Source organism: Alosa pseudoharengus, unplaced genomic scaffold (genome assembly GCF_046254945.1).
Source record: "Alosa pseudoharengus isolate Yale_2024_CS ecotype anadromous, Long Island Sound unplaced genomic scaffold, YU_APseudo_1.1 YU_APseudo_1.1_scf_8, whole genome shotgun sequence".
NCBI lineage: Eukaryota > Metazoa > Chordata > Actinopteri > Clupeiformes > Clupeidae > Alosa > Alosa pseudoharengus.
In genome coordinates, this window is record NW_027468870.1 from 28,246,698 (window position 1) to 28,269,372 (window position 22,675).

The 22,675-nt window shown below is 39.4% G+C and overlaps 1 long non-coding RNA gene across 1 annotated transcript; it reads left to right on the forward strand.

Moving 5' to 3' along the window:
- Positions 1-202: 202 nt before the first annotated feature.
- LOC143112421 (uncharacterized) lies at positions 203-8,550 on the forward strand. Its single transcript, XR_012984741.1, has 3 exons — positions 203-433; positions 7,918-7,983; positions 8,404-8,550. It is a non-coding gene; the product is annotated as an uncharacterized LOC143112421 (long non-coding RNA).
- Positions 8,551-22,675: the final 14,125 nt, after the last annotated feature.

A 22,675-nucleotide genomic window follows, 5' to 3' on the forward strand; every position in this document is an offset into this window, starting at 1 on the left:
CCCCCCCCCCCCCCCCCCATTACAAAAGCTATGGCCCGCGATGCCATTGTCTGAAAAAAAATTGGCCCGGGTCCAAACGTAATTGCCGACCCCTGGCCTACAGGAAGACTGGAAGATTTTGCGGCTAGGGGATTGTCTCTCTGCAGCTAGTAGGAGCTAACAGCAAGTTGCTAACATGGCGGGAAAAATCGTGCCTGTGTTATTTGTGGCAATAACACATCAATGTTGCATGTCTTGCCTTAGAAACATGTGTTGAGGAAGAAATGGTTCGGATTTATCGTTGGAACACCACCACCGAAGTAGTGCAACATTAGTTCTGTGTTCCAATCATTTCGACCACACTCACTGCCTACAGTTAGAAAGTGGTTTTGCATCGATGTTCTGAAAACCTGGTTCTGTACCGTCATGATGATCGACCACCAGCTCACAGGCTGTAAGTACAAACAAACTTTTCCACATAACGTCTGTTACAAAATAGCATGTTCATATTCTTCACGTTAGCATGCATGAAAAGGGTACAAGCTAGGCTTAGGCTAGCCTATATTACAGGAAGCTACACCAGGCACGTAACTGAAGTGTTCTGTTCGCGACGTGTAAAATCAAAGAATGTCTAATAGGAAGGGCTCTGGTAAAATCCATTAGAGGAATGGTCTATTTTCCCGAACGTAGCCTACAGGCCACTAACATGCCAGTTGTAGCTACTTCCATTGATTAGGCCTATTGGAAGCTAATTGTTGCAGTACATAACGCGAACAGAATGCTTCGGTTACGTGCCTGGTGTAGCTACACTCATATGACGAAGCTGAAGTTGGCCGCACATTCAGAATGCGGTGTAGTTAAGTTTCGATTCCACCTTAAATATTGCAATTTTCTACCGACAGGGGGCAGCGCTGACTGCAAATACGCGATGACACTGGCATTTGCCTAGTAGCAGACGAACATAGGCTACTCCTCACAGACGAATAAAAGCCTTTTTTCTGGTGACTCCATTGTCGACCAATCTTTAAGTAAATGATACAACATGCTTTCTGTCAAATAAATCGGTTCATATTGCACTTGTTTTGGGGGGGCTTTTCTGTTCTTTCTTTACATGAGCTATAATATTTCATATTTTACAATTTATGCACTAGATTTGATACCCATTGCTCACACATGATTTGCCGTGAGATATTACACCACATCCCGATACTACCGTCTCACAGCGTTCATATGACACCCAGCATGCCAAATTTCATCGTGGAAAATGCCCATTTTTTTACATTTAAATGACTATATTTCATATTCCACAGTATATGCACTAGATATGATACCTATGGTCCATACATCATTTGCCGTGAAATATTACACCACATCCCGAAACTACAGTCTCTGTGCTTTCATTTGACACCATGCATGGCCAATTTCGTCGTGGAAAATGGCCATATTTCATAGATTTAATTTACATGAGCTATATTTCATATTCCACAATTTATGCACTAGATTTGATACCTATAGCCCATACATCATTTGCCGTGAAATATTACACCACATCTCGATACTGCAGTCTCTGAGCTTTCATATGACACCCTGCATGCCAAATTTCGTTGTGGAAAATGGCCATATTTTATAGATTTACTTTACATGAGCTATATTTCATATATTACCATTTGTGCACTTGATTTGATGCCTATTGCCCACACATCATTTGCCGTGAAATATTACACCACATCCCGAAACTACAGTCTCTGAGCTTTCATTTGACACAATGCATGGCCAATTTCGTCGTGGAAATTCACCCTTTTATTACAATTGAAATTACATGAGCTGTTTTTCATATTCCACAATGTATGCACTGGACTTGATACCTATTGCCCACACAACATTTGCCGTAAAATATTACACCACATCCCGATACTACCGTCTCACAGCGTTCATATGCCACCCTGCATGCCAAACTTCGTCGTGGAAAATGGCCATTTTTCTTACATTTTAATTACATGAACTATATTTCATATTCCACAGTATATGCACTAGATTTGATACCTATGGCCCATACATCATTTGCCGTGAAATATTACACCACATCCCGAAACTACAGTCTCTGAGCTTTCATATGACACCTTGCATGCCAAATTCCATCGTGGAAAATGGCCATTTTCCTTACATTTAAGTTAAATGAGCTATATTTCATATTTTACAATTTATGCACTAGATTTGATACCTATTGCCCACACATCATTTGCCGTGAAATATTACACCACATCCCGAAACTACAGTCTCTGAGCTTTCATTTGACACCATGCGTGGCCAATTTCGTCGTGGAAATTCACCCTTTTATTACAATTGAAATTACATGAGCTGTTTTTCATATTCCACAAATGTATGCACTAGATTTGATGCCTATTGCCCAAACATCATTTGCCGTAAAATATTACACCACATCCCGATACTACCATCTCACATCGTTCCTATGACACCCTGCATGCCAAATTTCGTCGTGGAAAATGGCCATTTTCCTTACATTTAAGTTACATGAGCTATATTTCATATTTGACAAATTATGCACTAGATTTGATGCCTATTGCCCACACATCATTTGCCGTGAAATATTACACCCTATCCCGATACTACCGTCTCACAGCGTTCCTATGACACCCTGCATGCCAAATTCCATCGTGGAAAATGACCCTTTTTCATAGATTTAATTTACATGAGCTATATTTCATATTTGACAAATTATGCACTAGATTTGATGCCTATTGCCCACACATCATTTGCCGTGAAATATTACACCACATCCCGAAACTACAGTCTCTGAGCTTTCATATGACACCTTGCATGCCAAATTCCATCGTGGAAAATGGCCATTTTCCTTACATTTAAGTTAAATGAGCTATATTTCATATTTTACAATTTATGCACTAGATTTGATACCTATTGCCCACACATCATTTGCCGTTAAATATTACACCACATCCCGAAACTACAGTCTCTGAGCTTTCATTTGACACCATGCGTGGCCAATTTCGTCGTGGAAATTCACCCTTTTATTACAATTGAAATTACATGAGCGGTTTTTCATATTCCACAAATGTATGCACTAGATTTGATGCCTATTGCCCAAACATCATTTGCCGTAAAATATTACACCACATCCCGATACTACCATCTCACATCGTTCCTATGACACCCTGCATGCCAAATTTCGTCGTGGAAAATGGCCATTTTCCTTACATTTAAGTTACATGAGCTATATTTCATATTTGACAAATTATGCACTAGATTTGATGCCTATTGCCCACACATCATTTGCCGTGAAATATTACACCCTATCCCGATACTACCGTCTCACAGCGTTCCTATGACACCCTGCATGCCAAATTCCATCGTGGAAAATGACCCTTTTTCATAGATTTAATTTACATGAGCTATATTTCATATTTGACAAATTATGCACTAGATTTGATGCCTATTGCCCACACATCATTTGCCGTGAAATATTACACCCTATCCCGAAACTACAGTCTCTGAGCTTTCATATGACACCTTGCATGCCAAATTCCATCGTGGAAAATGGCCATTTTCCTTACATTTAAGCTAAATGAGCTATATTTCATATTTTACAATTTATGCACTAGATTTGATACCTATTGCCCACACATCATTTGCCGTGAAATATTACACCACATCCCGAAACTACAGTCTCTGAGCTTTCATTTGACACCATGCATGGCCAATTTCGTCGTGGAAATTCACCCTTTTATTACAATTGAAATTACATGAGCTGTTTTTCATATTCCACAAATGTATGCACTAGATATGATGCCTATTGCCCAAACATCATTTGCCGTAAAATATTACACCACATCCCGATACTACCATCTCACAGCGTTCCTATGACACCCTGCATGCCAAATTTCGTCGTGGAAAATGGCCTTACATTTAAGTTACATGAGCTATATTTCATATTTGACAAATGATGCACTATTTGATGCCTATTGCCCACACATCATTTGCCGTGAAACATTACACCCTATCCCGATACTAATGTCTCACAGCGTTCCTACACCCTGCATGCCAAATTCCATCGTGGAAAATGGCCCTTTTTCATAGATTTAATTTACATGAGCTATATTTCATATTCCACAATTTATGCACTAGATTTGATACCTATGGCCCAAACATAATTTGCCGTGAAATATTACACCACATCCCGATACTGCAGTCTCTGAGCTTTTATATGACACCATGCATGGCCAATTTCGTTGTGGAAAATGGACATATTTCATAGATTTAATTTACATGAGCTATATTTCATATTTTACCATACTTAATACCTATTGCCCACACATCATTTGCCCTGAAATATTACACCTCATCCCGATACAGTCTTTGAGCTTTCATATGACACCCTGCATGCCAAATTCTATCGTGGAAAATGGCCATTTTTCATACATGTAATTTATATGAGCTATATTTCATATTTTACAATTTATTCACTAGATTTGATACCTATTGCCCATACATCAATTACACCATATCCCGATACTACAGTCTCTCAGCTTTCATTTGCCACCATGCATGGCCAATTTTGTCATGGAAAATCCCCATTTCATTACAATTGAAATTCTATGAGCTATATTTCATGTTTTACGATTTATGCAGATTTGATCCCTATTTGGCGTGACATACAGCACATCCAGATACAACAGACTTTGCACTACTTAAAAAATCTCACAAATTCTATGTGTGCTCATGTATAGCATAAATGAGAATTGCTCTCTTATTTCACACTTCTACTGTCAGTCATAACTGTTGAAATCTGACAATGATCACGAGGAGCGTGTAATTACATCCATTGTGCAGTAAGGAAAATGGCCATTTTCCACGATGGAATTTGGCATGCAAGGTGTCATATGAAAGCTCAGAGACTGTAGTTTCGGGATGTGGCGTAATATTTTACGGCAAATGATGTTTGGGCAATAGGCATCAAATCAAGTGCACAAATGGTAAAATATGAAATAAGTAAATCTATAAAATATGGCCATTTTCCACGACGAAAGTTGGCATGCAGGGTGTCATATGAAAGCTCAGAGACTGTAGTTTCGGGATGTGGTGTAATATTTTACGGCAAATGATGTTTGGGCAATAGGCATCAAATCAAGTGCACAAATGGTAAAATATGAAATAAGTAAATCTATAAAATATGGCCATTTTCCACAACGAAAGTTGGCATGCAGGGTGTCATATGAAAGCTCAGAGACTGTAGTATCGGGATGTGGTGTAATATTTCACGGCAAATGATGTGTGGGCAATAGGTATCAAATCTAGTGCATAAACTGTGGAATATGAAATATAGCTCATGTAAATTAAATCTATGAAATATGCCCATTTTCCACGACGAAATTGGCCATGCATGGTGTCAAATTAAAGCTCAGAGACTGTAGTATCGGGATGTGGTGTAATATTTCACGGCAAATGATGTATGGGCCATAGGTATCAAATCTAGTGCATAAATTGTAAAATATGAAATATAGCTCATGTAAATTAAATCTATGAAAAAGGGCCATTTTCCACGATGGAATTTGGCATGCAAGGTGTCATATGAAAGCACAGAGACTGTAGTTTCGGGATGTTGTGTAATATTTCACGGCAAATGATGTATGGACCATAGGTATCAAATCTAGTGCATATACTGTGGAATATGAAATATAGTTCATGTAATTTAAATGTAAGAAAAATGGCCATTTTCCAGGACGAAGTTTGGCATGCTTGGTGTCATATGAACGCTGTGAGACGGTAGTATCGGGATGTGGTGTAATATTTTACGGCAAATGATATTTGGGCAATAGGCATCAAATCTAGTGCATACATTTGTGGAATATGAAAAACAGCTCATGTAGTTTCAATTGTAATAAAAGGGTAAATTTCCACGACAAAATTGGCCATGCATGGTGTCAAATGAAAGCTCAGAGACTGTAGTATCGGGATGTGGTGTAATATTTCACGGCAAATGATGTGTGGGCAATAGGTATCAAATCTAGTGCATAAATTGTGGAATATGAAATATAGCTCATGTAACTTAAATGTAAGGAAAATGGCCATTTTCCACGATGGAATTTGGCATGCAAGGTGTCATATGAAAGCTCAGAGACTGTAGTTTCGGGATGTGGTGTAATATTTCACGGCAAATGATGTATGGGCCATAGGTATCAAATCTAGTGCATATACTGTGGAATATGAAATATAGTTCATGTAATTAAAATGTAAGAAAAATGGCCATTTTCCACGACGAAGTTTGGCATGCAGGGTGTCATATGAACGCTGTGAGACGGTAGTATCGGGATGTGGTGTAATATTTTACGGCAAATGTTGTGTGGGCAATAGGTATCAAGTCCAGTGCATACATTGTGAAATATGAAAAACAGCTCATGTAATTTCAATTGTAATAAAAGGGTAAATTTCCACGACAAAATTGGCCATGCATGGTGTCAAATGAAAGCTCAGAGACTGTAGTATCGGGATGTGGTGTAATATCTCACGGCAAATGATGTGTGAGCAATAGGTATCAAATCTAGTGCATAAATTGTGGAATATGAAATATAGCTCATGTAAATTAAATCTATGAAATAGGCCCATTTTCCACGACGAAATTGGCCATGCATGGTGTCAAATGAAAGCTCAGAGACTGTAGTATCGGGATGTGGTGTAATTTTTCACGGCAAATGATGTGTGGGCAATGGGTATCAAATCTAGTGCATAAATTGTAAAATATGAAATATAGCTCATGTAACTTAAATGTAAGGAAAATGGCCATTTTCCACGATGGAATTTGGCATGCAAGGTGTCATATGAAAGCTCAGAGACTGTAGTCTCGGGATGTGGTGTAATATTTCACGGCAAATGATGTATGGACCATAGGTATCAAATCTAGTGCATATACTGTGGAATATAAAATATAGTTCATGTAATTTAAATGTAACAAAAATGGCAATTTTCCACGACGAAGTTTGGCATGCTGGGTGTCATATGAACGCTGTGAGACGGTAGTATCGGGATGTGGTGTAATATTTCACGGCAAATGTTGTGTGGGCAATAGGTATCAAGTCTAGTGCATACATTGTGGAATATGAAAAACAGCTCATGGAATTTCAATTGTAATAAAAGGGTGAATTTTCACGACGAAATTGGCCATACATGGTGTCAAATGAAAGCTCAGAGACTGTTGTATCGGGATGTGGTGTAATATCTCACGGCAAATCATGTGTGAGCAATGGGTATCAAATCTAGTGCATAAATGGTAAAATATGAAATATAGCTCATGTAAAGAAGAAACAGAAAAGCCCCCCCAAAACAAGTGCAATATGAACCGATTTATTTGACAGAAAGCATGTATCATTTACTTAAAGATTGGTCGACAATGGAGTCACCAGAAAAAAAGGCTTTTATTCGTCTGTGAGGAGTAGCCTATGTTCGTCTGCTACTAGGCAAATGCCAGTGTCATCGCGTATTTGCAGTCAGCACTGCCCCCTGTCGGTAGAAAATTGCAATATTTAAGGTGGAACGGAAACTTGACTACACCGCATTCTGAATGTGCGGCCAACTTCAGCTTCGTCTCATATGAAACTGACCACACTACCCAGAGATTTAGCTTGTTGAACCTATAATCTTCTAACCTAAGTGTTAAACCACAAATAATAATATTAGCAACAATATTTTATGCTCAACTAAGTACGGGTATTGTTCTAGTCTAAACAGGGAAAATCAAAAACACAATACCCGTGCACTATTAGGCTAAGTTGATATCACTAGAGCTCAGGTATTTACACTTCAGTCTAATTTATGTCTTCTTGCCATTATTACATTGACCTTTGTAGGCCTACAATGATGTTTTGTTTGATTACTTGCTGTTTACTTCGTGTTTTGTATGTCTTCCAGAGCACATCCTCATGTCAGGCTACACAGCTTTCTAGCCTACATTAGGTCATCACGTTAGAAGCAAAGGTTTGTGATCTAACTTTTATTGTTGTGCTAGTTAGTTTCTAGAAGTCTTTTTCTAGTAGGCTAATACAGGTTCTTATGTGCTCGTCAATGTTTGGGAAAGTCAATTCATGGGTTTCTTCAGGTCACTTTCCACAGGTGTATAAAATCAAGCACCTCGATTATGAATGCAGACTTTATGGTGCTTGATTAATACACCTGTGTAAATGGACCTGATGAAACCCATGAATTGCATAACAGATAGAATTGATATTACCGAATGTCTTCTTGTGGGTGTGCTACTTAGTACATCATACACCTTACCACAGTCACTAAAATATTTTTGTTTCCATTGTGCCAGTACAGTTTTGTGTGAGATAGTGAATGTCCTGTGTACTATTAGTATGTTGTAACTTGACAGTAATACGCATTTATTTACTTTAGGTACCCAAACAGAATACTTCATGAAAAGTATGAGTATTGATACAAGCACTTCGGATACACCATGGGCATGGGGGCCTGCTACCTCTACTGCCATCAAGCCTGTTCATCCAAGGCCAGCTAGAAGACCTCGGGTTGATCAAGAGGAGGAGGAGGAGGATGAAAGCGACATCTCCACAATAACACCTGATGGCTCAACCTGTGGCCCAGCGCAATCAAAGAGCAATGTAATAGAATCATCACAGCCAACAAATGTGTTTTGTGTGTTGTCCCTTCGGATCCCCAGGACAATACAAGCCGAAACAACAACTCAGACCTTTTTCCCTAAATAATCCCAGCACCATTTTACAAAGGATCTGTAGGCCAGATGTCTGCATCGTCTGGCAAAAAGAGGACATTGTTAATTCTGTGCATAGTTTGGATGTTCTTGTTTTGTATTTGCATTATTTTAATAGACTGCAATATTACTATTTGTCAGTGTTTTACGGACCACCTAGCAAAAAAAAAAAAACAGTAGACCTACTTCAACAGTATATTGCACAATAGGCCTTCTCACTGAACCACCTTGCTTATTGTCTTTGCACCTTCCTTATGGTGCCAGAGGATTCATATGATTTAAACTGGCATAGGTTACATCAGTGTTGCAGAACTGTTTGGATTTACAAGTTGGTTCAATATTGCAAACAACTCATCTATTATATTTTACCACATCTACTTGTGGAACACTTGAGATAGCTTGCGGACCACACTTTAAGTACCACTGCTGTATGTAAATATAATAAAGTTATTTATTGAAAATTGACCTGTTTTGTATATTTGTTTTAGGAATTTCATCAGTCTTTGTCCCTTTTAAGCTAAAGGTTTATCTTACCTTTCATATCTTCTGTCTGACAGAGGGCCATAGTCGTCATAGTCGAATGTTTAGTGCATTTTGAAGGGAGTACATTATGCTAAGGCAGACTGGTTCTAATCCTGGGTACAGGGTCATACAGACAACAGGGGTACTGGTGTTGCCCATTTTTCTAACCACATGAGCAATCCCCTTATAGTATTTGGGACAAAATATTATAGTAATCTTATAGGAATAATTATTATAGGAATAATTGGGACATACTGTAGAAGTACTACTAATAACATCCAGTAACCGCTATAGTTTTTCTATAGTACTATTATAGTACCTATAGTATGTCCAAATACTATAGTATTCCTGGGCATTTCTCAGATTTCGGGCCTATTTGGGTATCTGAAATTTTGAAAAATAAAATTCTGAATTTTACTAATTGGTATGCATCAAGTTATCAGTCATTTTGATAGGAGTAACCTTGTGAGCTTGGTTGAGACCACAATATAAGGGAATTTATGATTTTTTGTCATTTTTCAGGTAAATGTCATTACCATCACATCATCTAATATGTACATTTTAAAGATGAAATAGTCAATCAATGATCAATCAATGATCAATTATGGTTTCACATGAAGTCTATTTTATCTTGAACTTATTAGAATTGTTGAATTTTACTTACAACATGAATTATAGTCGTTTAAGTATCTTATTTTTTTATTTTTTCACTCGACCCTGGCTTGGAATTTCACTTATTTGAAATAAATGCCATATATCATATCTGTTTTCATCCAGTGGCAATTTAGACTGTCCAACATTGTCAAAAATATCTAATTAATGTAATTTATTGTAATTTATACATAATCTATTGGCAAAAATATGCATGGTGATGGTGATGACATTGCAGTTCTGGTAATGACATTTGTTGCGGTGATGACAAATCACTGATCGTAATCTATTGCAATTAAATGTTTATAATTTAGAAACCCAAGTTGAACTGACTTTGTGAAAAAAAAAACGTATTTCTTTTAAAAAGAGTACTTTAAATGTATCTGCAAAAATGTCATCACCAACACAGTCGTCATTACCACTACATTTCAAGCTATAATGTGCTGGTAATGACTGTGCTGGTGATGACATTTATACAGAAAAACTACCCTGAGAAGCAAATATTATCACCATGCAAGTGTAGCTAGCTTTCTACATGTAATGTACATCATTTAAACTATTAAAATAATTTTAAAATTTCAGGAATATTCAAAAATACAGAAATACAATGCGTATGGTAATGACACATAATAAGTGTACATGCCCAAAACGAGGGATAAAGAGTAGATTTTCTTATGTTTCTGGACATCAAGGCATCAATCTTTCTGCTTGACACCCATGTATTCCACTGTGATATTAGGTGACCATGGTTACCAAATATTTTTTTGATGAAAAAACAGTAGCAAAGTGCTTTTATGTAGAGTGTGCTGGTAATGACGGCTAAACCATGGGACAGGTATACATTAAGCAAAATAAAGCAGGAAATGCATATATATGCATAATGTGTGCATGCAGTTCATTAGTTCAGATAACATTTAATTCATATGCATGATTTTTTTTATTAATTTTTGATAAATAATGTTTGAGATATGGCACAATATGTGAAAACTCTGGTTGCGGACAACACCAAAACACTGATATTGTACCATAAAACACCAATAAAATGTGTCTAAATCATGAGTAGGAGCAACCATTAAAAAAGTCTAGGCTTGTTTTTCTTTATACTAATTAGTGATGCTAAACATTATTAGATTTAATGTGTTTTTAATAGAATTACACCCTGTGGACAGAAATAGGCCCCAATTCTGGGAAATACCCTCCTATAAGATTACTGTAATATTTAGTCCCAAAATACTATAAGATTCCTATAGTAGGCTACTTTTTCTGTCATACGTGACAGAAAACAACTTGAGTAGGCTAACCTCTGCCAATGTCAGGCTATCAAAGCCATATCTCATTACCGGAGAAGTCTTGCAGCACACATTCTCTGCTTCTGTAGGCATTCTGGTACAATTCCAGCAATATAGCTAGGTAGGTGTGTTTGCATTTAGATCTATATATATATTGGGCTATGACCAAGTGGTCTTGTAACGATAGTATCATGGAATTCAAACCATAACTATCTATTCCGATAGCATTAGCAGGCTAGGTCAGTGGCTGAACTGCATTTAGGGTGCTTACAGTACGTGTTAGGGTGTTGTGAAGTAAAATATCTACTAGGAAGATTGCAAAGACTTTTGACTGTGTAAAGAAATAGGTCTTTATTTTAAAACGTTTCCAACTGTTTATTACTTGAAAGCAAGATGACGATTGTCACAAACGTTTACCTCTTTTAGGAGAAATTTTAAGCTGACAGGCAATTGTTACCATTCTATTAAACCAACGTTCACCGACAAATGATCAGGAAGCGGTTTTTCTTCCTACTCGGATACTAGGATCAAACACATGAAGTTGTATCTCCGAAGACATTTTGTGCAACAGTTTTGACTCGAGTTTTAGCCAGGTTTTAGCACTGTAAAGTTGAATATGGAGCATAGCACAGGCATAATCGGATGAGGACGCACTGGAGGAAGCGTCACAGTACTGTTAGCCAATCAGAGGTGAATTCATTAGCATGCAGGGTTGGGTAGTAACGGATTACATGTAATCTGGATTACGTAATCAGATTACAAAAATCAAGTAACTATAATCAGCCCAGATTACAATAAAACAATTGTGTAATCAGATTACAGTTACATTGTTCGGGATTACCTGATTACATTTTATCATGCAAGCAATGCAACTTTTTAATGGTAGCCTAGTTATCTTTTAATTCGACAAGCTTCGGGCTTGCCGGTTCGATCCCCGACCAGTAGAAAAAATGTGGGCGGGGGAAGTGGTTGAGCACTGCTCTCCCATGCCCACATCCACGACTGAAGTGCCCTTGAGTAAGGCACCTAACCCATCACTGATCCCCGAGCGCCGTTGTAGCAGACAGCTCACTGCTCCGGGTTGGTGTGTGCTTCACCCCACTGTGTGCTCATTGTGTGCTTCACCTCACTGTGTGTTCACTGTGCTTCACTAATTCGCGGATTGGGAGACCAAATTTCCCTCACGGGATCAAAAAAGTATCTATACTTACTTACTAACTTATTTACTATTGGGGCAGGTCTCTCGGTACACTGCCTGATCTTTTCCTCCTAATCTTAATGTAGCCTCTTGTTTTAGTGTTACTGTTTACTTTGAGAAAGTCACCAGGTCCCCCTGGTTGAAAAACATCCCAAAGGAATAATTTTCTCCCCCCCACAATTGAAATGGACATGGTGTCATTCAATCTCAGGCCATGTCCCTGGGTCAAAAAAATCCAGCGAAAGCTAAATTCATTGTCCAGGTGTGCCCTTATAAAGGTTAAGATGAGTTGTGCATGTTTGGAGAATAGTGATCCATGATCACATCCATGATGACTAAGTGATCAATTTTGGGGGAAATTTCAACCACCAAAATACCACCCCCAAAGTGAAGAATAGCTATAGAAATGTATTAGTTTTGGGTGTTTTTCAGACAATGGGACCTGGTGACCTCAAAGTAAATGGTAACACTAAAACAAGGGGCTACATTAAGATTTTTGGAGGAAAAGATCAGTTAATTCACACAGGAATGCTTTACTCAGAGCAAAGAGATTTCTTAGATGTAATAAAATAATAAACAGAAAAATAGAATGAGAATTCTTTCATCAATTCAGTGGTGGTGTCTTTTACTTAAGGGACATATTTATTGAAGTAATCTAAAAGTAATCCTAAAGTAATCAGATTACGTTACATGTTTTTGGTAATCCTGATTACGTTACTGATTACAAAAATTGCCATGTAATTTGTAGTCAGTAATGGATTACATTTCAAAGTAATCTGACCCAACCCTGTTAGCATGTCATTAATATTCATGACTAGAGGCGAAATTCAGTCGTTCCTCCCCGCCCACCTTCCCCACCAAACTAGAACAGCATGAAACAGACGCAGGACAGCATTTTTTTCACCAAAACCGGCTCACAGGGCATTCATCAATACTACAGACCACTGCAAAATTAATGAAAAAACGATGAGATGAGACCTTTAAGAATGGAAATAATTGCTGTGTGAGTGAGACAGAATGAAGCAGATACTTTGTGTGTTCATTTTGTGCTGGGCACAAATACTTCAAACGACATCTCCACCCAAGGGGGAACCAACTCCAAAGGAATGCCTATGGATTTAGAAAGGATGTTATTGAAGTTCCTGTGGGTGTAATGGCAGGTGTCCCAATACTTTTGTCTATATGGTGTACTTAATCATATGGCCCTTGATTGCTGGTAGTTCTAGTAAAAACATCTCTGACATATATAGGCAATTGAGCACACACAGTACTTGTGCAACAAGCCTAGACAGCTCTCATTAAAGGGACACCAGGCAACGTTTTCGTGTTAATTAATCATCTTCGTAAGTCGGTATATGGTTAAATGACTCATTACGGGGCGAATGAAGGCTCTCTCTCCCGACCTACTGCCTGTAGGAAGAATATCCCACTTGCAAGTTGGGTGTATCCTACCCGCCGACCAAAGCAGGATCAGTTTACAGCACAGAGGCAGGCTAACAAAACGCTAGAGATTGTAGCAAATGTGTGTATAATGGCAGAGCCGGCGAAGAAGCAGCGAAAACCCTGACGGAAGACGCAAAGAAAAGGAAAAGAGCTTCAGACCAAGCGAGGGGGAGTTTCGTAGAGAAAAAGCATCAGGCTTGCCTGGTGTCCCTTTAATTCTGGAACACAAATATGGGCAAGTCGCTGTTATCCACAAAGCAAATATATTTCTGAGAGACTTAAATCTCATTCAGCCTGTGAGCATTTATTTATGCCGAGGTGTTGGTGTTACTGGCATGATTGAAACTCAAGTCAAGAGGAGCCCTCTGGCAAGTCAAGCAACGTTTGGATGAGGTGAGTGAGATGGTTTTGCAGTTTCACCGAGCCTTTTGTATTGTTCTGAAGCTAGGCACTCAAAATAGAATATAAAATAGTTATACTTGGATGTCAGTGGATGTTTGTTTACAGTGGAGTTTAATTGCTGCAGGGTGCCTCTCCATCCTCATGGCCACAGGTTTAGCATGAGAATAGGAAAAGTAATAAGGGTGTATGTTTATGCAGTGCAGTCTTACAAGTGCTGTGACTCAGAGATACAGAATATATATACCAGTACATTTCACTTATTTCAGGTACTTTTCAAACAGTACTTTTTATCTTAATTTGAAAGGGAGCATAAATGTAAACACATTAAATGTGGCTTTACATCATTATGCTAGAACAAATTAGATGCAATTAAAGGGACACCAGGCAAGCCTGATGCTTTTTCTCTACGAAACTCCCCCTGGCTCGGTCTGAAGCTCTTTTCCTTTTCTTTGCATCTTCCGTCAAAGGTTTTCGCTGCTTCTTCGCCGGCTCTGCCATTATACACACGTTTTTGCAACAATCGCTAGAGTTTCGTTAGCCTCCCTCTGTGCTGTGGATGCAGGATGTAAACTGATCCTGCTTCGGTCGGCGGGTACAATACACTGAACTTGCAAGCGGGATATTCTTCCTACAGGCAGTAGGGGCGGGCGAGAGAGTCTTCTTTCTCCCTGTAATGAGTCATTTAACCATACCGACTTACGAAGATGAGTAATTAACACGAAAACGTTGCCTGGTGTCCCTTTAAAATGAAACACGCTAATGCAAAATTATGGTCTTTATGCCACACATTTGTTTACTGTACAACAGTGTGCAGAGGCGTGCTTTCCTGTTTTGTGTAATGACTATTCTTTGACAGTTACTTATCATGTACATGACAACAATTCAGTGCAACAAGTTGTCTTACATTCTTCACACAAGCCAATGGCTCTTACACGATGGCCCGTTCCACAGGAGACAAAAGAGCGTCATTTACATAATGAGACGTCAGCCTCACAATGGATGCTACATGAAGCACCTTTCTTGGGCAATTATGCCAGATACTATATCTGGACTGGTCACACACAGTGTATTTGCTGTCTTCCTTTTTACACTGTGTCGTTGCACTCCGCATGTCAATTGAACTTCATTACAGCCGAAGCTTTTGTTCAAACTTGTATAGAGAGATAATGATTAGATAATGTGATAATGATTACCTGTTTATCTTTATACTATTTTTAAATCATTACATGTGCTTTATTTATCATGCAGTAAATTAGATGTTGCTACACTACTGCTGTCCAAGATGACCATTTCCTCAATCCAAACATGAGCTTTTTCAAAAGTAAGAGCCAGATAATGATTATCTGCCCTTGTATGTTTCATAATGTGATTAAATCGGTTTAATTTGTTTTTTTTAGCATGCAACAGATTATATGTTTTTATGCCGCTGTTGCTGGTACATACAGTATATGTCTGCAAAGACCTTTTCCTTGGTTCAATCTGACAAGGACTTGTTCTTTGCTTTGGACTGTCCATGTCCCTTCAGAACCCCTTGTTCCACAGTGTCTTCACAGTCAAACATCAACTGTGCACAATGTTATTTTGTTTTTTTCCATTTTGATGCCTTTTGGTGCCAAATGGTGGGGGAAACCCCACACTGCTGAAACAACACATAGCAGCTAAGCACTGTGGCTGCTGCCTGCGTGTGTGTCTGGGCTGTAAGCCTCTTTCAGGTTGGCACATCTGCACAGCGGCAGCGGGCCTCATCAGGAACACGAGCGCGGCCCGTGTGCGATAAGTCATGCTCCGCGGCGATTATGTCACAAACACTGTTTCTCTCTTTCTCGCCTCGGCGCAGGGCTAAAGTGCCACCACCGCTGTCTCCACGCTCACTCCGCCAGTGGAGGAACCACAAGCATTTTTCAGCGGCTTAATTGGTTGACTGCAGAAAGGGAGGAAGCTGACAGCTGAGACGGCCTTTCTGCACGACGCCGTCGCTATGTCTAAATATACTAAAATTCAATGAGGGGCGCTGGCAGCGGAGCAGGGGGGATTCCGCCCCTAAGACTTCTAATCCACAGAGTTAGTTTGATTTAACTCACGTCTTGTGTTCGAGGAAAGTCAATGTCTGACTAATGTTATGTTTAAGATCCTCTCCGGCACTAGGCACTCCATTTAGTCATGCTTTAAAGCACATTTTTTGTTTTTTTCTTTGTTTTCAACTTGTGTTGGAGGATAACAAACACCCTACAATTGCACAATCTAAACTCATAGTTGCAACATCACTCAGAATTACGAGATATAAATTCACAGTTGCAAGATGCAATTGTGAAATAATAAGCCGCAACTGGGACATGAAAACATGATTTGGCATTGCTTCTCTCCTTCCAGTTTCATTCCATGAGGTGAAGAGGCCTCCATACTTCAGACACTCCACACTCAGAAGAGCGTCATAAACTTAAAGTGAATCTAAGCCCACTTTAGCCTCACCAGGGTAACTTTATGAGTGATCTTAAATGTCCATGCTGTAGATTTTACATGGCACAACTTCACTACTACTTCCTACTGTGTTTTATGAATCTGGCCCTATTTTATGTCCTTGGTGCTTATGCTTAAGCATGTAGGCCTCTCCAGGGTCAGAAAGTATAGTGGATTGCCTGGAGACTACAGAGGTCAGTTGTGCTTTGAGTATGCGCTCCAGATTTACATTCAAAGACAGCAGGCACATAATTCATGAGGATTTTACATGTCTCACGCTGACTGTCAGCTCAGTGCCCCAAATGCCCCTCCCAAAAGACTTTCTCTTTGAGATATCTTGGCTGTCGTCCATAACATGTATTGTTCTTTCAAGAACAGATATAAGAAGGGAAATATAGCATTTGCCTTGCTTTCCCCTTTGAAATTAGATTATTGTCTCATGTGAATGAATAATTAGATGGGCACTTGAGGAGCACAGACCTCCCCCACCACCAAATGCCCAATCTATAATATGAAAATACAAGAAAGTAAAAAAATAATTGGTATAACAGATTCAGATCCATCTCAAAATGTATGAGTTCTTCTCTGGCCCATGCCACATCCCTCAACACAATGCCATGAAAATCAGGCCAGAGCAGAGAAAAAACAAACAGCTCTGTAAAGTTGAGGTAATGATAGTTTATGATATGAATTATGCTCTTTTTTCCTCACTGAGTTTTTCCTCCTCCAGTAATTTCTGTCCTTCCCATTTACATTTTGTCCTGATCCTAAACATGCATTATTAATCTTTAGCCACAATAAACTTGCATTTACCACATGAAAAATGCAAAAGAAAGTTTTTGGAAAACCTTTCCAGTATAAAAGACAAAAATAGGTCACATCCTGCTCATCAAATCCATCTTCATACTGTTAAGGGATGTGGCTGCACAGAAAATGCACTCCGACAATAAAGTTCTTCTCTGTTTTTTTTTTTTTTTTTTGGAGGGAGTGTGAAAACAAACAACAAACTAAGCACAGTCAAATGTCTGGCAGGAGTTCTCCCAATTAGCCAAAGACAGAGTGCTATGCAGCGCGGCACGTCTCTGTCTCCGCGCCGTCTCCGCGCCGTCTCTGGGGCACTGATGTGCTTGGATGGCCCTCCAACTCCGCAAGGGGGAAGAGAAAGCATGTATGCATTGTTTCTCCCCACTCACTAAATTTACCACTGCTTCTGACAACACCCCGCCACACACACACACACACACACTCACCCTCAAACCGAGACATGCACACACAGTCACACTCACAAACTTACACTCTCACTCCTTCATGCTAGGTCGTCATTTCTCGTTAAATTAGCTTGCAGCTGGATCTGCCACAGGCAACGTTCTAATTGCCCTACGGGGGGTGATTGACATCTGAATTGCGGGTGCCAGGGCTGGTGAATATTAATCAGGACTAGGTGAGAGTGTGTAGGTGTCTCGCGTCACCTGCTCACTTTCATTACACCAAAGCCCCATTCCAGAACCCTACCTTTTTGATCTCCCTGGGGATTATGAGCCGCCTGTCATGTTCCATGATTTCTCAGGCGAATGCTGTTTGTCTGGTTTCCAGTCATTTGAAGGACTGTAAGCTCTGAAAGCATGACATGAACCCATGACGGCTCCCATCAGTCCCCCATTTGCCAGTATTTGGAATGTTTTATACCATTTGTTCTTTCTTTGCTGAGATGTGCCGTTCCTTCGTTCAGAATGCCATTAACTCTTGGCATTGTCTCCATCTGGAGAAGACAGCTGAGGTGAGACATCTCAGAGGTGGCTTTGAGAACTCCCAACATGAGGCGGGCCTAGTAGTATGCAGAGAATATTTGTGGGTTCCATTTCTGGCTGCCACCACTGTGCCCTTGAGCAAGGCACTTATAACACTAAGTTGTTCCCCGAGAGACTGGCCCTGTAATAATTGACGTCTATAAGTCACTTTGGATAAAAGCATCAGCCAAATGAATTTAATATTATAACATGAATTGCTTTTGACTGACAGAGAGTACAAAATCAATAAACACCACAAATACTGAGCAAAACTAACAGTAGAGCATATTTATTGCTTTTTTCCCCCGTTTTTTTAATCACTTATTTTGTTTCAAGAAGAGACATCTGTTGTCGTTATCCTCAAAAGTGTATTACCATATCACTTCCGCAGACAGCACCCCATGAGGAAAGTAATGTTGGATTATGGAGCCATAACACTTAACATTGCATTTGTTTATTTAAAAACGCCATTGTTCAAAGCATCTTACGGTACAGGCCTCAGAGGCCAGGGAATTAAACCAATGACCAACTGAACTACAGGAACACACTTTACAGGACCATTAAGATGTTACATAGAAGCTTTGTATCACATAGAGCTACATGTAAGATCCGTTTTATGAAAATAGAGAAAAGGCATTTTCCTCATTTAGCTTGAATCGCTTCATGTTTTCACATGATTGCCTAATTATGGGAAACAGAGTCTTGGTTGGAACATCTGGCAAAAGCCATCAGAGAGGTAATTGAATACAGTATGTGCAAAGTGATGCCTTATTAAAACCTTGACCCAACCAAGACATCACCAGCCTTCTCTGTCTATATTTTCATGTGATAGACAGTGACACAGATGGCAAGCTAGGTGCCAATATTCAGAACCAGATGGCAACATTTAGAACATTTCCCATACTGTTTCACTTTCAAAAAAGTGAAATGCCTCAACTTACTTCCTTATTGCAAAGATTAGTTTGATATCAGATATATAGGAAATATGTTTGTAATGTTATAATCACAGATCATCAAAAATACGTTTTTTTTTATCTGTATAGTTGTAGTATATCAGCTGTATAGTCATAAAATATCAATATAGTGGCTCACTTACAGGTGTCCAAACGCACACTGAAGCCAACAACTTCAAAGCAGAGTCAACATGTTCTATTTTGGTGGCATAGTTATTGAGCTCACCGAGCTATGAGATTGTATGTGACTGGATATATGAAGAAGAATTTGAGAACCGGGAATGGGAAACTGAGATGTTCCACAGACTGAGTTCTCCCAAATAACTTAATGTTGGTAGATGAGATTATTTACCAGTTACTCATCAGTAAACAAACACTGTGTGTGTCTTCATTTGCCGTGCTCCCTCATGTACAGGGAGGCGTATCACACCTGCACAGCAGGAGCTGAGAGTATTGTTTACATCTGTTGGAGTGACTAAATAAACATGTCATTCGGTGGGGAATATAACGCTCTCATACAATAATACAAAAAAATGCCAGTAGGAAGCATGCAGGGCTTTTTTTTTCTTTCAGTGCAGCAGTATCAGTGTGGTTTAGACCTGATTCTAAAAAGTATAGTTTTAAAAGGATTAATGAACGATGAAGCGTCTGCTGGTAGGGCAAGATCCTAACAGCATCAATGTCATGAAAGCACACATAGAAAAAAACACAACCTACCTGTGCTGAGTTAATGTGAATAAAAAATTCTGCTAAATGGGCAAATGCAAATGTTTACCTTTACTCCTACATGCTGTGTCCGCACCGTTTGCTAATCAAATCAATAAACTAACATGTGATTGGTCATGCATGGCCATTTGCTTCTTTATACAGAGCCAATATACAATGTCATGCTTGCTAATGATGTCTCAATGCACCAATGACTTTGATTTTAATCAAGTGAAGTTGTGCCCTGAGAAATTCATTTCATTAAATGGTGACCTACCAGCCAGTCTCTGCCACTGACTTACAACAGTGCCCTCTTACCACTCAAAAAATACCTGTTTTTATATCGACATGAACTGTAGGTGTTTTATGTGCTGAGCGGAGGGAAAAAAGGAGTTCAATGGTTTCTCATTGTTTATTTCTAATTCAGACACGCTGTGGAGTCTGCAGTAGTTTCTTTATCTCTCTCTCTCTCTCTCTCTCTCTCTCTCTTGTCAACAGAGAGGCCTTGGCAAGCACTCCAGCCGCTTGCCACAGTCAGAGGGCTATTAGTCAGCTGGTTGCCATGTGCCATTTCAACACACACTGGCCATTTAAACACACTAGCAGAAAATTAAGCCAGCCATTACTCAGGCCTTAAATTACATAAAGTCAATTTCTTGTGTAATACCGCCCAATACATGAGTAAAACTATTGACACTGATCCTCTGCAGAGCTCTTTTTTTAGACAGATGGGATGGAGGGGATGGGGTGGGAATTAGAATTCAATTATGCAATCTCTGTCAAGGCTCTGTGTCTCGTCTTGTGCTGGGGCCTTGTCCCAGGGTGACCTTAGTGCCACCCCGGCTCCCAACCCCCAGCCAATTTTCTAATACGCCCGGGGCAACTTCAATTTCCATTGTCTAATCCCGACAACCTCTGGGTGGTCTTTGCCTGCCCCAGTTAGGGCTACTGTTCTCTTCCTTTCCAGCTCTTCGCCTCCTTGACTGTGGTTTTCTAGTGTGGGTTTAGTAATCCTCATTCTCGCTGTGTCACTCGAATACATTCCAATTACCCCCCACCCCAAACTCCATTCGCTCCAGGTTGATCTTGTTTCTGCTGAAGACATAAACAATTAGCCGCGAGTCAAATGACCTGTAATTCCGAACGGGACATTTGCCCGCTATCCCTCGGGGGAATAAACAGCCCTTAAGAAATAAATAGCCTCATTCACAATTATACACTTGCCTGCCTGCTCCAACCAAGAACTATTCATAGATTTACCCCAGTGAAAGAAAATGTTAATCTGCATGCTGTATCTCTTTGAAGTTGTAGTGTGGGTACTTGAAGTAGATTATTTATGGCTGCGCCACTGGTTCTTAAATCCATTTAAGTGTCCATAAATGGCTTTTTTTAAAAGGCAGGTTCTGTGTGCACTTGCACTCTCCTACAGTATGCTGTGCTCAGAGCACGGGGGCATTTGCATGAGTCACATGCATGCTGTGTGTCAACTACAAAGTCGCTGCATTGTTTCCTGTCGGTTGAGTCTGTTAGGCTTAGCAAGGCAAAATTGACTTCTTTTTTTTTTTTTTTCAGCGCACACAAACACAGTTCACAATGCAGCGGGACAGTGCTCTGAACTTAGATACCATATAGGGTGTATGGAAATGTGCTCGCATTTTCATTTCAAAAGGACGTGGCAAATGCTTCAGCACGTCGTCTCTGAAAATAGGTCATTGTCAGACAATTAAATGAGAGTCGACAGTACGTCTTTGCCCCCCAGTGGAAACTATCAAAATTGCAGTGTTGTGTTTGTCATGAAACCATCAGTGAAACTAAACAAGGCCACATGTTGTATTCCTCATGCTTATACTCAGTTGACATTACGTGTGATTGTGACAAACACTACAACCTTTACATCTCAGACTAATGTCACACTGTGCTGTAACTAGAGCAGAGAGGGACCAGGCCAATGCTAATCTATTAGACTACATAATTGATTAATTAGTGACTCAATGCCAAATGTTGTAGTTTGTGCACAGTAATGCACTGTGTTAGATAAGACTGAAAGTAACTGGATGTAAAGCTCATTTGATAATGTATATAAAAACATGATGGTAAAACTTTACCTGACCTTAGACAGTATTAGAAACAGTTTTATAAATGTTTATAAAGTATTCATAATGCATCATCGAAACATAATTTATTATGAGTGCAGTCATAACTATGTAAAATTAATGTGTTCATATGAATACTGGTTTAAGTCCAATGTTTCCAACATGATTAATTGAATGTCATGGTACTTGTGAATTTCATAGATGACTTATGTTTATTAATATTTTACAGTTGACCTGATATTAGTTTGGAAACACTTTGCATACATCACCACCTGTGGTCTCAGACCATGAAAGCCCCTTCAGTGCCATAGGAAATGTGGAGGCTGGAGGAGCTGAAATGGTCTTTTTGTCCAGGGCCGGGCTGTTTGACGCCACAGTCCTGGTGTCTGGAGATAAAACTGTTTCTGTTGTCGCAGCGGAGGTAATAAGCCACGGATA